We start from the raw sequence: 12,557 nt of genomic DNA, 5'->3' as shown, positions 1-12,557 counted from the left end.
AAACTCATTTTCACTGAAAACTGCACCCTGCCTTTATAAAATAAACTTCTTTTGAGTTTTATACTTATAATGTAGACAATACTTACGTATATTTCTAATATTTTTCTTTAAATGTGTAGAATTCTAAGATAAAAACAACCCAGGGGGTAAAACTTTGGGATACATTAAATTAGGAGTTTCTTTTTTTTGTAGATGATATCCATAGTGAAGTTTGGTTTCATCAGTTTGCACTTAAAGTTCCAAGGAGTAATCTGACTCGTAGAAGTCCTTTTTCTCTAATTTTAATTTTACAGGTTAAAAAATGACTTTTTAGTTTGGCAGATTAGATTTATGCGCAAATTTAGTTGAGCTAGTAGGAATGCATAATCAGAGAACGTTTCGGTCCAAACAGTAAATCTTCTAAATGGTTAAAACTAGAAGCTATCAGCTGTTCAGTTAAACATGTGTATTCCAGGTGTGACTGGCCTGCATTCAGAAAGCATAAAAAATACAGCTTTAGAGAGTTTTAATAGTCACATGTCTATTATATCCTATTATATTTTTATTTTCTACAATGATTTAAACAAACTATATGCAGGCCTGAACTTATTTGTCATTTACCTGTGAAAACAGCACTCTGTTCAGCTTTTCTTTTAAAGATGGAAGTCCGGTGGCTTTGTGTGTGTTTATTTCTGTTCTGTTTGTTTTGCTTTTGTTAAAACTGGGGGCTAAACTTTGACTTCATTTTGGTGGGTGTTTTTCTTTTGTACCTTGAGTGGCTTCATGCTCCGTAAACAGTTGTAGGTGGCTTTGGTGCAGAGGCTGGGCGCTCAGTGCACTCCCAAAACAAGCCTCTTACCGGGATGCTTCTGCGTACACGGGGCTCTTCCTAAAGCAGGACGTGAGTTAGGGTGCTGTTCACTTCCACCGGGTCTTCCCACGTGGAGAGTTTTCAGGCACATCTCCTTGGCATGGGGTGCGCTGTAGCAGCGGCACCATGCCAAGGCACCTGAGTTGGGTAGCAGGGGCAGGAGGGCAGCGCTGGTGGCATCATGCTGCTGACGGGGTGATTTCTGCCGCTCGGGGTTTCTCAATGCTGCCTTCCATCCCTGTGTTGTGCAGCTGTGTCCTGGAACACCCCGTACCGTACACCCTGTACCGTGTGCTCTCATAGAGTGGTTACTGCACTGGAAATTTACGTCTTAGTTTATCCAATAGGCCTGGAGGGGGAGGTTTTCTTTTAAAAGCCAGAGGAGCTTTAGGTGCAGCTACCCGGACAACAAAGGTCAGCTCCTTCCCCTGCTGCTCAGGTGCTGTCCTGCGTCTTGTCTCAAAGCCCTTGTAAGGCCTGCGTGCACTGCTTCATGTTCCTCAGATTTCTACGGGGATTGATGTTATCTGTGTCTGGGCTTGTCTCTAATTAGAAACAGTAGAAACAAAACAAGGATGGAAGTTGGAACCAGCAAATTGTGCAGTTTGCCCTGAGCATAAAGATTGCTCTGTCTGGATAAGCCTTAAATATGGTGGGGGCAGGAGGCCTGGCTGAATCACAGAGCTTTTTAGTAAAGTTTTCAATCTTGAGCTGGACTTCCCCTCCAAGTCTTAAAGATATGGGGTATAAACGGGTGATTTCAGGTTAACCCTGTAAGCGTGTGCAGATCCTTAGAAGCTTGGCGTGGGATTTTGAAAAAGAATGGAGTGCCCTAACTCCTATTAACTTTCAATAGGATTTGTTCTCTTTTGTGGCTCGGGGTATAGTTACACGTTATATTGACTCACAGTGAAGCTGGGCAGAAATTTTCGCTCCCATCTGCTTCCTCCTGCTTTGGTGTTTGCCCTTCCCTCCCCACCTGGGCTCAAGCACCTGTTTGTGAGCTGCATTGTAAATCACGCGGTTCAGACCATTTGGGTTGAAAGTATCCCTGCTTCTTTGTCCTTTTCTTTTCTTGTCACTATTTGGGTCACTTCAGTCCCCTGGGTGAAGTGAGATCCCCAGGCAGCTGTGCAGAGCGTATGCTCAGAGGTGCTGAACTACAGCAGGGACTGTGCAGAGGAGCCAGGACCTCCCTGAGCTAATCTGGTGTTGAGGTTGGTGCTCCTCGCAACTGTTCGGATACTTCTAAAATTCCCACCCCTTAGGTCTGTGAATTTAGATACCTTTTTTAAAAAGTAGCCCATTGAAAGAGTTTGAGGTTAGAAGTTTCATATATACTCAATATATGAAGTCTAAATTAGAGAAGATTTTGAAAGTATTTTTCATGTGATTTTTTTTTTTTTTAATGGTGAATTTCTCAGAAGCAAGAAGATGTTAGTGTTTCAGAAGTCACTTCAGGCTCTGTTGAAGTGCAGCCAGCTCCTGTGGTGGAATACAGCAGTTCCTCGAGTGCCCAGTACAACCCTTCCTGAGAGGAAATGAAGAGTAGCATATTCATTTGTAACCTGACTTCACTATACACTCTATACACTATGGGTTATGAATTGGGCAGATTAATACTAAAATTACGGAAAGAACCGTACATCTTGCTCTGAAGACAGCAGCTGCTATTGGTACAGAACCTGTGAACAGATTTGTGGAGTTACAGAATACAGTTGAGGATCATTCCCCATTCAAATGAGCTTTGATTTTTTTAACAGCATCAAAATTTTATTAGGCCTCCTGATGCCACTTCCCAGATCATGTATTAACAACCCCAAAAGACGGGCCAAATGCATAGCCGGCTGCTTTAATTTATAAAGCAGTATCTAACATCTTGCTTTGTCTGTTAACAACAGAAAGATTTTGCTAAGATACTTTTCAAAGAATATCGGTAACATCTGTTCCAAAATAGTTACAGCTTTGCTTTATTGTTTACATTGTTTTCAGCAAATTATATTGGTGGAGTTTAGTCATTATCTTTACTTTTACTTTTACTTTACTTTACTTTACTGGCAGGAGTAATAGGTTAACCACAAAAAAGTTAAAATAAGAACCAAAAAAAAAAACCAAAAAAACGCTAAAACAAACACCTAACTCAGCCTGACCCATAACAGGTGAAAAGTTGTTATTCCGTAATTCTTCTGAACTTCAATGGAAACAAAACCTTTATCTTTTATTCATAAGTTAAGAATAATGCAGGTTGGGATAGCTTAGGTTTCTCCATATAGTTGCATTTGTAAAAGTAGTTCACTAATCATGCCATTCACTTTTGGGGTTCTTTTTCAGTAAAGACCACTAGCCGTGAAATGTCATGCAGAGGTTTGGAAATGGGACATTCAGCTCACTAAAGAATGAGCTGCATAGACAGAACTTTCTTTTTTATTACGTTCTGGCAGTAAGTGCAGGAACCGAAGCCAAAAAAAAAAGCTTGAACAAAGCCTGGTATCATCTAACAACAGTGATGGATATGGTTGGCTATTGTTCTCTGTAGCCGCATTGTGTTTGATATATATGTTTTAGTTATTGTTTGGTATTTTCAATTCAAACTGCAGAAGTTAATGACATGCAAACTCCATTAGTTTATTTGCAGGCTTGTATGTGGAAAGTTGATTAGTAGTTAAAGATGTGATTCGTTCCCTGCCCAAAGTGGTTAGGTTTTGTTGCAACAGAGAAAATTATTGTTTTCTTGTTTATATTTTACAATCACATCCAAGTAGTTTTCCTGTTGTAAGTTATCATTTATATCGGAAGGGAAACTTACTGCTCTTTGGATCTGCTTCTTTATTTACTACAGTAATCTAATCTTATTTTAATAGTGTTGAAGGTTGAAACTGAACTGGTTTTGTATTCTGTATTGTTTTATCTTTCCATTCAATGATTTAGGATTAGGTATTTATATATTCAATGTAATTTTGATAAGAGGAAGCCAAGCAGATGTTTTAGAGTAGTATAGGTTCAATTTAACTTTTTAATCTGTATATTTAAATGTTTAAGCTCTTAAATCAGGCTTTGCAGTTCTGGCAACTTCTAGAAGGTTTTTTTTTTTTTTCAGTATAGAGACTTTTATTTGTTAGAAGTGATTGCTTCCTGCAGAAAAAAGATCAGTTTGTGTGTGTGTGTCTCTTGAAAAAAAAAATAATAGTTGAAAATATTGTAAAGCTTTTTCAAGTATTTTTAAATTCAAGAGACTTTTTTCATAATTTGATCAAAGTCACATAACCTGTGGCTCTGTTTTTGTTGCACATGCTGATGGTCTGTGGATAACATTACATTTTTTCAGCATGAAACCAAACACTTCAAATCCCTAAAGCAGTCTCAAATTTATGGTTAATAAAAGAATTTATTGTACTGGATGTCATCTGGTATATCACTCCGGGAACTGAAACTGGCAGTGAGTGGACAGGAAATATTTCCATTTCAAATCGCTTCAATCTCATGGTCTAGGGTAAAAGTCTCTGATTTCAGAAAAAAATCACTGTGAATATCAATGTAATAGAAGTATTTTAGTTAAGAACAGTGTCATCTTTTTCAAATAATTCTTTATGTTAATAGTGTTTTGTGTGAACATACTACTTGCACTATTAATATCTCCTATTTTTGGTATTTCAGTATCAAGCCTGTAATCTTTTCAAGGCAGAAGGAATAGTAGTAATGTATTTTCAGGTAAATATCTGCACATGCCAAATAAATAGCAGTTTGACAAGTAACTGTACTGTAGCCAAACTGCTTCAGAGTCTCTGATCCTTCTTGTTTGTTTTTTTTGTTTAGTTTTTGTTGTGTTATTTTAAAGACTGTCAGCTCCTATGTTTAGATTACAACATAATCGTTGATTGCATTTTTCCAGCTTAATGGATTTCTTCAGATTGTCACCTTTTTAAATATAAAGTGCGAGATCCAGGGACTGTAACTTTTTAAATGGAAACTTCATGTAGTCAGATTGAAGTATCTGAATATTTTTTGTGCGTTAAGTAGTATTTTAAATACTTTAAAATGTAGAGATGTTCAAAGAGTTACACATTTTAAATGGGCATATTTGGGAGACATAAAAACTAGGACATCTTCAGCAGATAATAACATCCTGATACAGATTTTTGTTTTCATACTGTTGGGCATTAGTATACTGTGGTTATAAAAGCTTGGAACTAATTGATCAGATTGTGCATTTCATTCTCTGAAAAATAGAGGCAGAAGTGTTCTGTATTTTACAGATACTTTATTAGGCTGATTGCAATTCATTTAGAAAGACTTTCGAGATGCAAAGCAACAGGAGGACATTTGTCTTTAAGGGTGTCTGTTTAACGTTTTTTTTTTTTTTGGTGAAAATCAGCTCATCTGGCATTATTTTAAGGAAAACTTTGTGAGAAGAGCTTATGATGAGAAAACGCTACCATGCAGTGGCCATGTGAGTATTAAATGCAACAGATAATTTGTGAGTTCTTTCTTTTTCAACTAATTATAGTTTATGCTTTGACTAAGTTAAAGGTGGAAGAACAAAGGAATTACTGGTGGTGTTCGAAAAGAAATGAAAAAAAGACTAGATTGCTTTCCTGTTTGGAGTGTATATAGCTTGGTGTGACACAGGTGTATTTGTGGATAGACAAATTGGTTCTGAAGCTTTTTATTAATTATTTTACATATCAGCTGTGAATTAAGTTGTCTTCTATGCCATGGATGATCTGGGCTGGAGTAATGAAAATCTTCTGATCAGACAGATTAAATAGGGTTCAGATGATACAAGCTGTATTTTCTTAATTGTTTTCTCTCCATTCTTGGTAAAATTATTACTCAAAGCCAGTGGTTTACTTAAAAATAAAGAGGAGTTAATATTCCCTGTCACTAAAATCAGAGGAGATGATAATGTTACCTAACTTGACACCTTGTTTCTGCTGGATTGTGGGCATTACCTTGTAAAAAGCTCAACTTATCACTGCTGTAAATGTGACCTTTGTTCCTCATTAAATGTTTTACATATTAATTTTGTAAGATTTTTTGTTCTAAGCCTTAGTGGATTATACTGTAGGTTTCAAATAGTTCTTGTCAAACTTATATCAGCACTTATTACCAGTTACCCTGATTATACTATTATAATAACTTAACCTTGCACCTTATTACTAATCAAAACAACTCAAGCAAATAATCCACGAATTCTAATGTGGGAAACTATGCATCTGTTTTCTTTCATAGTTAAGACTGACCTTCTGTACATCAGTTGGCAGTTCACTTGTATCAAGTAAGTTACTGAAGGCATACTTTTTTGTTTTGTGTTCCTGCAAAGCTAAAAAGCAAACCTTAATAAGGTCAAGACTTGTTATTTAACTCAGGCAGTTTGGAAATGTTTTATTATCTGGGGTGTAACAACAACAAAATAATCTGTATATAAAAAGAAAACAGTTCCCTTTTCAAGAGAGAAAAGATTTAAACTATAGATTTGCCATAAAATTTACTAATTAGTATGAATATCACCAAAGGACATCAACTGAAGTCTGAATCTCCTGTATACAGAGTATAGATGCATATATACACATATAAATGAAAGTCCTTGTTCAGAATACTTTGCTATCTAAAACTATTTCATAGGAAACTGGAAGAAAGGAAATTGTTATCCCATTTTACAGATGAGAGGCTAAGGCAAAAAAGATATTACATTACTTCCTCCATGTTGTAGATACAGGGTGTAGATAAAGCAGGAAATTAATCCATGTTTCCCGAGTCTGTGCAGAGAGAAGTCACAAAACTGTTCTGTTCAGAATATGGTGCGAAAGGTGCTTGAGTGTTTTTATTTTTATTTTTTTGTTGTCCCCCCCCACCCCAGTTGGTATGTCACATATAAGGTATTTCATGGAGAATTAGGTGAGAGGGAAAATGAGATTAAAAATGCCTTTTTTTTTTCCTACCCCAGTCTTAAGGCTTTACAACCATAACCATCTTCCTCAGGTGTTAGTGCAACACCACAGGAGTGTGCTCTTCTGTGGCTGGACATTATAAATATGCTGTGATGGTATCAGTTACAGCATCTTATGCACAGTGGCACCTAGCTTGGCTTGATCTTTTAGGTGTTACCATAATACAAATACTATGTAGGAAAATATGAGTGACTGCTTTCTCGTCTGAAGGTTTTTTTCACTTGAGCAACTTCTCTGTTTGCTATAGTGTTCTAAAATTCTTTATTTTATTGTTTATTCCTGGCAGTTATAGTGAAGTAGGTGAAGTTACAATTCAGGATATCTTCTCTTCAGGTTCCTTTCACTTGTGAGGGCTTTGTGTGGAATGAGCTTTGGTTTTATTGGTGCTGCTTCTATGGAATCCAGAGGTGTTTTTCCTCAGGCTAAGTGCACTTTGTGCAATTCCTGCATCTTGTCAGTGGATGAGAGAGTAGACCCATGTGCCAATACATCAAGCATTTGATGGTAGGGTTGCCATAATTTCTTCCAAGGTGTAATGTCATATTATTTATTAATGACTTATGTAAATTTGTCATTTAAAAGAGCTGCTTTGACAAAACAAAACAGGATACTATCAAGATGTGATTTTATTTTCCATATAATTTTTTTTTAAACCGACTGATCCAGTTTTAACCAATAATACAAGAACAGAAAGTGCCCTAAGTTTCTAGTAACTGTGTAGGAGCAATCATTCACAAATAAGGTTTAGAATGAAAATATTGCAAGACCTGAAAGGGTAGTCAAGCAACTGACACCAATGAAACAATTTTAAGTCCTATTATACAGGTTGTGTGAGATAGTGAGTTTTAGCAGATAACGTTTCATGTCAAGTAGTGTATTAATTAGTATGAGAATAACGGTTATGAACCAGTCGTTTACTGTATGTGTAACCTTTGCTTACTTTCAAAAGCACTTACCATAAAGTAGATAGGGAAAGTGCATCTCAAACTGTTACTTGTTCAAGGGTGTTAGAAAGTATGATATCCATAGGGTGTAACTTTTATTAGTGGAAACTGACTGTAGTCAGACTGGAGTTTCAATACTATTTCAAATGTTAAATCTCTATTTAAGTAATTGTATTTAGATTCCTTTTTTAGTAGTTAAAAACCTTATAGGACTTGATAGCACATAAAGCCTGAAGAGTTTGCCAGTACAGACATACTTAAAACACATGCATTTTCTTGATTTTTTTCCAACAGTAGAATTTAGCAATACTTAATGCTTTTCAGCTCCAAATACTGAAGAGAAGTGAACATCTAGGAATATTTGAAGGTATTCTCTTCTTTGTTTCATAGTGAAATGTCTCAACAATCTTGATAGCAGAAGCTGCTTCATGTAAAGGGATGGTTGTGTAGCAAGATCAGGGATAAAATATCTGGATCTGCAGAGGGTGAGAAGCAAGATGCTAGGAGAGGAAGGTCAGCCTTGATGATCAGGTGAATTTGGAGGTACACTTTGTCCAAGACTGGCGGTTCATCTTGAGAATTTGGCTCCTTAGAAAGATGCATTTTGTGTGTTGTTTTTTTGTTCTAATTCCTGGTGTTGATCATCATTTGACAGAGCTTTTTCTACTTATGTGGCTGCAAACGGGAAAGCTCCACTTTATTTGCAGAGAGGGGCCAGTATTGTTGAGTACTGTTTCTGTCCAAGTATCCTTCAGGTGGACCAGAAGCATTTGTGCAGCTTTGTGTATATTTCTGACACATTCCAAAAGCAGTTTTTTTTGGCTGCAGATATGATGGCTGTAATCCATATAGGCTAACCAGGAGTGTGTAAATTGCCTGGCAGCTGCAGCTTTCAGTCTGCAGCCACCAAATGTGTCTGCCTGTGTCTCTCGAGTTGAACCATGTGGATCATCTCTACCTAGCAAGCACTGGACCTTCTAATCCTCGCTGCTGATTGTGTTACTGCTTAAGCTGGGAGTAGTTGTCATCTTCTCTGTGGACCAGGACTAGACTGAGGCTCTAAGAAGGAACTTCTTTGCTAAAAGCACACAGTTCATTAATGAGAATCTCCATTTGGATTCTTGGCCCAGACTGGTGGGAGTAGCAATTTATAGCTGTGAAGGAACTGAAGCTCATACCTTTAACACCATTAGAAGGAAGGGCAACGTGGTTGAGACTTGTTTCTCACTCTGCAGAAAGCCAGTTTATACAGCCTGTGCATTTACTTTGTGAAAGGAAGAAAGGGAGGAATACTTGATTACCTTCTAGGGTAGGGGAGGACTTGTAGGGAAAGATAATTAATTTTATTAGCCTCATTGATGTACAAGAACTTTTACTTCCAAGCAAAAGTATTTTTTAGTAATCTTTGCTGACATAATGATAATTCCCTTTTTGGTGTGTGTTTGTTTTTCCATCCAGATTTAAAAAAGGAAAGAAAAACAAAGTTTCTGATATAGCCGTTACACCCATCCTGATCTGAAACTGCAGTGATCTGCCCCTCACTTTTGATGAGGGGATTGTGTAACACAGCAGTATACAGAATAAAAGTAGCGCTCCTTGGTATATTATTTTTTTTAATGTCCCTCATTCTACTGAACTCAATGCCAAAGGTACCTTTGCATTGCTACTGAGTAGATTCCTTCCTAATTTTTTGTTGTCTGAGTCTTGTAAAGTTAGGTAGCTTGCAAGGATGGTAACTTTGAGAATGGATACTTGTATCATTTAAAATGAAATTGTTTTTTACTCCATCTTCTGCAAAACTGACTTTTGCATGAAGTATTAAAAGTACTATTGAGGGAATGCTATTTAAAGCTGGAACACTGGGGGAACTTTAAAGCTGGAACATGGAGGATTTTGGCAAGCAAATAACTGTTTGTTCCTGAAATTGAACCATAGTGCTTGCTAACCCTGAGCTTGAAAATCTTATGGACGAGTACAGTTGTGTGTTTCTAAATCCCCAAGAAAAGGTTTTTATGTTCAAAATAATTGCATTACTTCAAAGGAGGGATTAAGATGGAACAATCCCAAATCTTGTCTACTTTAAAGGTTTTACAAGTTCTGTGGTACTCTGATCAGCAGAGTGTAGTTACTGCTAAATTGCCTTGCTCCACATCCTTCAGAATCAGAACTTTGGTTTGTTTATACATTAGTCCTACAAAAACAACATGCACTAGGTTTCTTTACAGCCTTGAGCTCCTGTGAATATGTAGTACTTTCTATAGTTGTGCCTGTATGCTTCATTCATGCAAGTAAGAATTAAAGTTAAGTTTCTGAGAATATGCAAATATCGAACTGCAAAGCTCTTAAATTTTTTCAGTGAGTTAGAATCATAGAATCATAGAATATCCTGAGTTGGAAGGGACCCATAAGGATCATCAAGTCCAACTCCTGGCACCGTACAGGTCTGCCCAAAAGTTTAGACCATGTGACTCAGTGCACAGTCCAATCTCTTCTTAAATTCAGACAGGCTTGGTGCAGTGACTACTTCCCTGGGGAGCTTGTTCCAGTGTGCAACCACCCTTTCGGTGAAGAACCTCTTCCTGATGTCCAGCCTAAACTTCCCCTGCCTCAGCTTGACACCATTCCCATGGGTCCTATCACTGGTGATTACAGAGAATTGGTCAGTGCCTGCCCCTCCACTCCCCCTCGTGAGGAAGCTGTAGACTGTGATGAGGTCTCCCCTCAGCCTCCTCTTCTCCAGGCTGAACAGGCCAAGTGACCTCAGCCGCTCCTCATATGTCTTCCCCTCTAGGCCCTTCACCATCTTCGTCGCCCTCCTCTGGACACTCTCCAACAGTTTAATGTCCTTTTTATACTGTGGTGCCCAGAACTGCACTCAGTACTCGAGGTGAGGCCGCACCAGCGCAGAGTAGAGCAGGGCAATCACTTCCCTCGACCGACTAGCAATGCTGTGCTTGATGCACCCCAGGATACGGTTGGCCCTCCTGGCTGCCAGGGCACACTGCTGGCTCATATTCAACTTGCTGTCAACCACAACCCCCAGATCCCTCTCTGCGGGGCTGCTGTCCAGCGTCTCGTCGCCCAGTCTGTACGTATAGCCAGGGTTGCCCCGTCCCAGGTGCAGGATCCGGCACTTGCTTTTGTTAAACTTCATGCGGTTGGTGATCGCCCAGCTCTCCAATCTGTCCAGATCTCTCTGCAAGGCCTTTCCACCCTCATCCGAGTCCACAACTCCTCCAAGTTTGGTGTCGTCGGCAAATTTGCTGAAAACACCTTCTAATCCTACATCCAAATCATTTATAAAAACATTGAAGAGGACTAGCCTTAAAATGGAGCCTTGAGGGACCCCACTAGTGATCATCCGCCAGCCTCATGTGGCCCCATTTACCACAACCCTTTGAGCCCTGCCCATCAGCCAATTGCTCATCCATCGTATGATGGTTTTGTTTAGCTGTATGCTGGACATTTTGTCCAGTAGGATCCTATGGGAAACCGTGTCAAAAGCTTTGCTGAAGTCCAAAAAAATCACATCAGCTGGTTTCCCTTGATCGACTAGATGGGTGATCTTATCATAAAAGGAAATCAAATTTGTTAGGCAGGACCTACCCCTCATGAACCCATGTTGGCTGGGACCAATGACTGCATTGTCCCCCAGGTGCGCCTCAGTAACTTCAAGGATCATCCTCTCCATAATTTTACCGGGCACTGACGTAAGACTGACAGGCCTGTAATTGCTAGGGTCTTCTTGCCCTTTTTGAAAATTGGCACAACGTTTGCCAGCTTCCAGTCCAATGGGACCTCTCCAGATTCCCAAGATAGTTGAAAAATAATTGAGAGAGGTCCCGTGATGATGTCAGCCAGCTCTTTAAGCACCCTGGGATGAATCCCATCCGGACCCATGGACTTGTATGGATCCAGGTGGAGCAGCAAATCCCGCACACGTTCAGGGTAGGTTTTTCTCAAAGAATACAGGAAAAGGATTCGGACAGCGGGAGAGGAAATCATATGAACACACACAAAACAAAATTGACATGCTATGTCAAATTTTTTGCATTCCAGCCTTTATGTAATGTTCTGCTTTTAATATTTCCTTGTGAGCAGCTGTTGTTATCATTTTCAAGTTATGAATCAAATAGATAAACTCGCCTTGTATTACAAATGAAGTATTTTCCATCTGCTTGCTCAAAGTTTGTTTGCAATGAACATCTCCAGCAATGCAGTAAATAACAGAATTGTTTTTTTTAGGTAGAACAGCTACAGACAAAGCAGTTAATCCACACTCAGTGACAGTTTCATTCAGAATTGTTTTAAGTGTGTTTTTTTGTGCATGTGTGTGGACATGTGTGCACATGCATGCACTTTGTAATGAAATTGAGAAGAGCAAAAAAACAAACAAACAAAAAATCCAGAAATAATCGTAATTGTGAATATAAATGCAAAATAAATGAGAAAGCGTCGATTTTTAAAACACTTGTAGCAAATGATTTCATGCTATGTAACATATCTCCAAATAATGCGTTGGCACCAATTTGTCCTTTCAAACCTGAAATATTTTTACTGGGTTGTTTCTATTTTTAAAAAATACTTTTAAATACTTTAGTGATAATCTTTGACAGGCATAAGCAACTTTCAAGAATTCTGGGGGCAGTGGTGGTGCTAGATGCCATAGGTTATTCCAATGTCAAGATAAGAGAGAGAATGCCTGTAATTATCCAACAAAATACATGGAAAAGTATGGTTTAATGTGGGAAATTCCAAATTTCCCTCATTGAGTCTAAGGTATTAAGTTCTTTTAATAAAGAAGTATGGGAAATA

At 38.4% G+C, this 12,557-nt stretch overlaps 1 protein-coding gene across 4 annotated transcripts in view; it reads left to right on the top strand.

Annotated features, from left to right (window-relative positions):
- The window catches only part of IL17RD (interleukin 17 receptor D), a 59,801-nt gene that overhangs the window by 9,577 nt on the left and 37,667 nt on the right, over positions 1-12,557 (top strand). The window contains exon 1 of one of the 4 annotated variants that reach the window (XM_080605641.1): positions 4,578-5,297. The exons of 2 other annotated variants lie outside the window; for them this stretch is intronic. The gene's annotated coding sequence lies outside the window, so the exon portion shown is untranslated. Of the gene's footprint in view, positions 1-4,577; positions 5,298-12,557 lie in introns of those variants that run through there. One more of the 4 variants, XM_080605638.1, reaches the window with a different exon arrangement.

Source organism: Anser brachyrhynchus (assembly GCF_964034855.1).
Source record: "Anser brachyrhynchus genome assembly, chromosome: 10".
Lineage (NCBI taxonomy): Eukaryota > Metazoa > Chordata > Aves > Anseriformes > Anatidae > Anser > Anser brachyrhynchus.
This window is presented reverse-complemented; position numbering and strand designations above follow the sequence as displayed.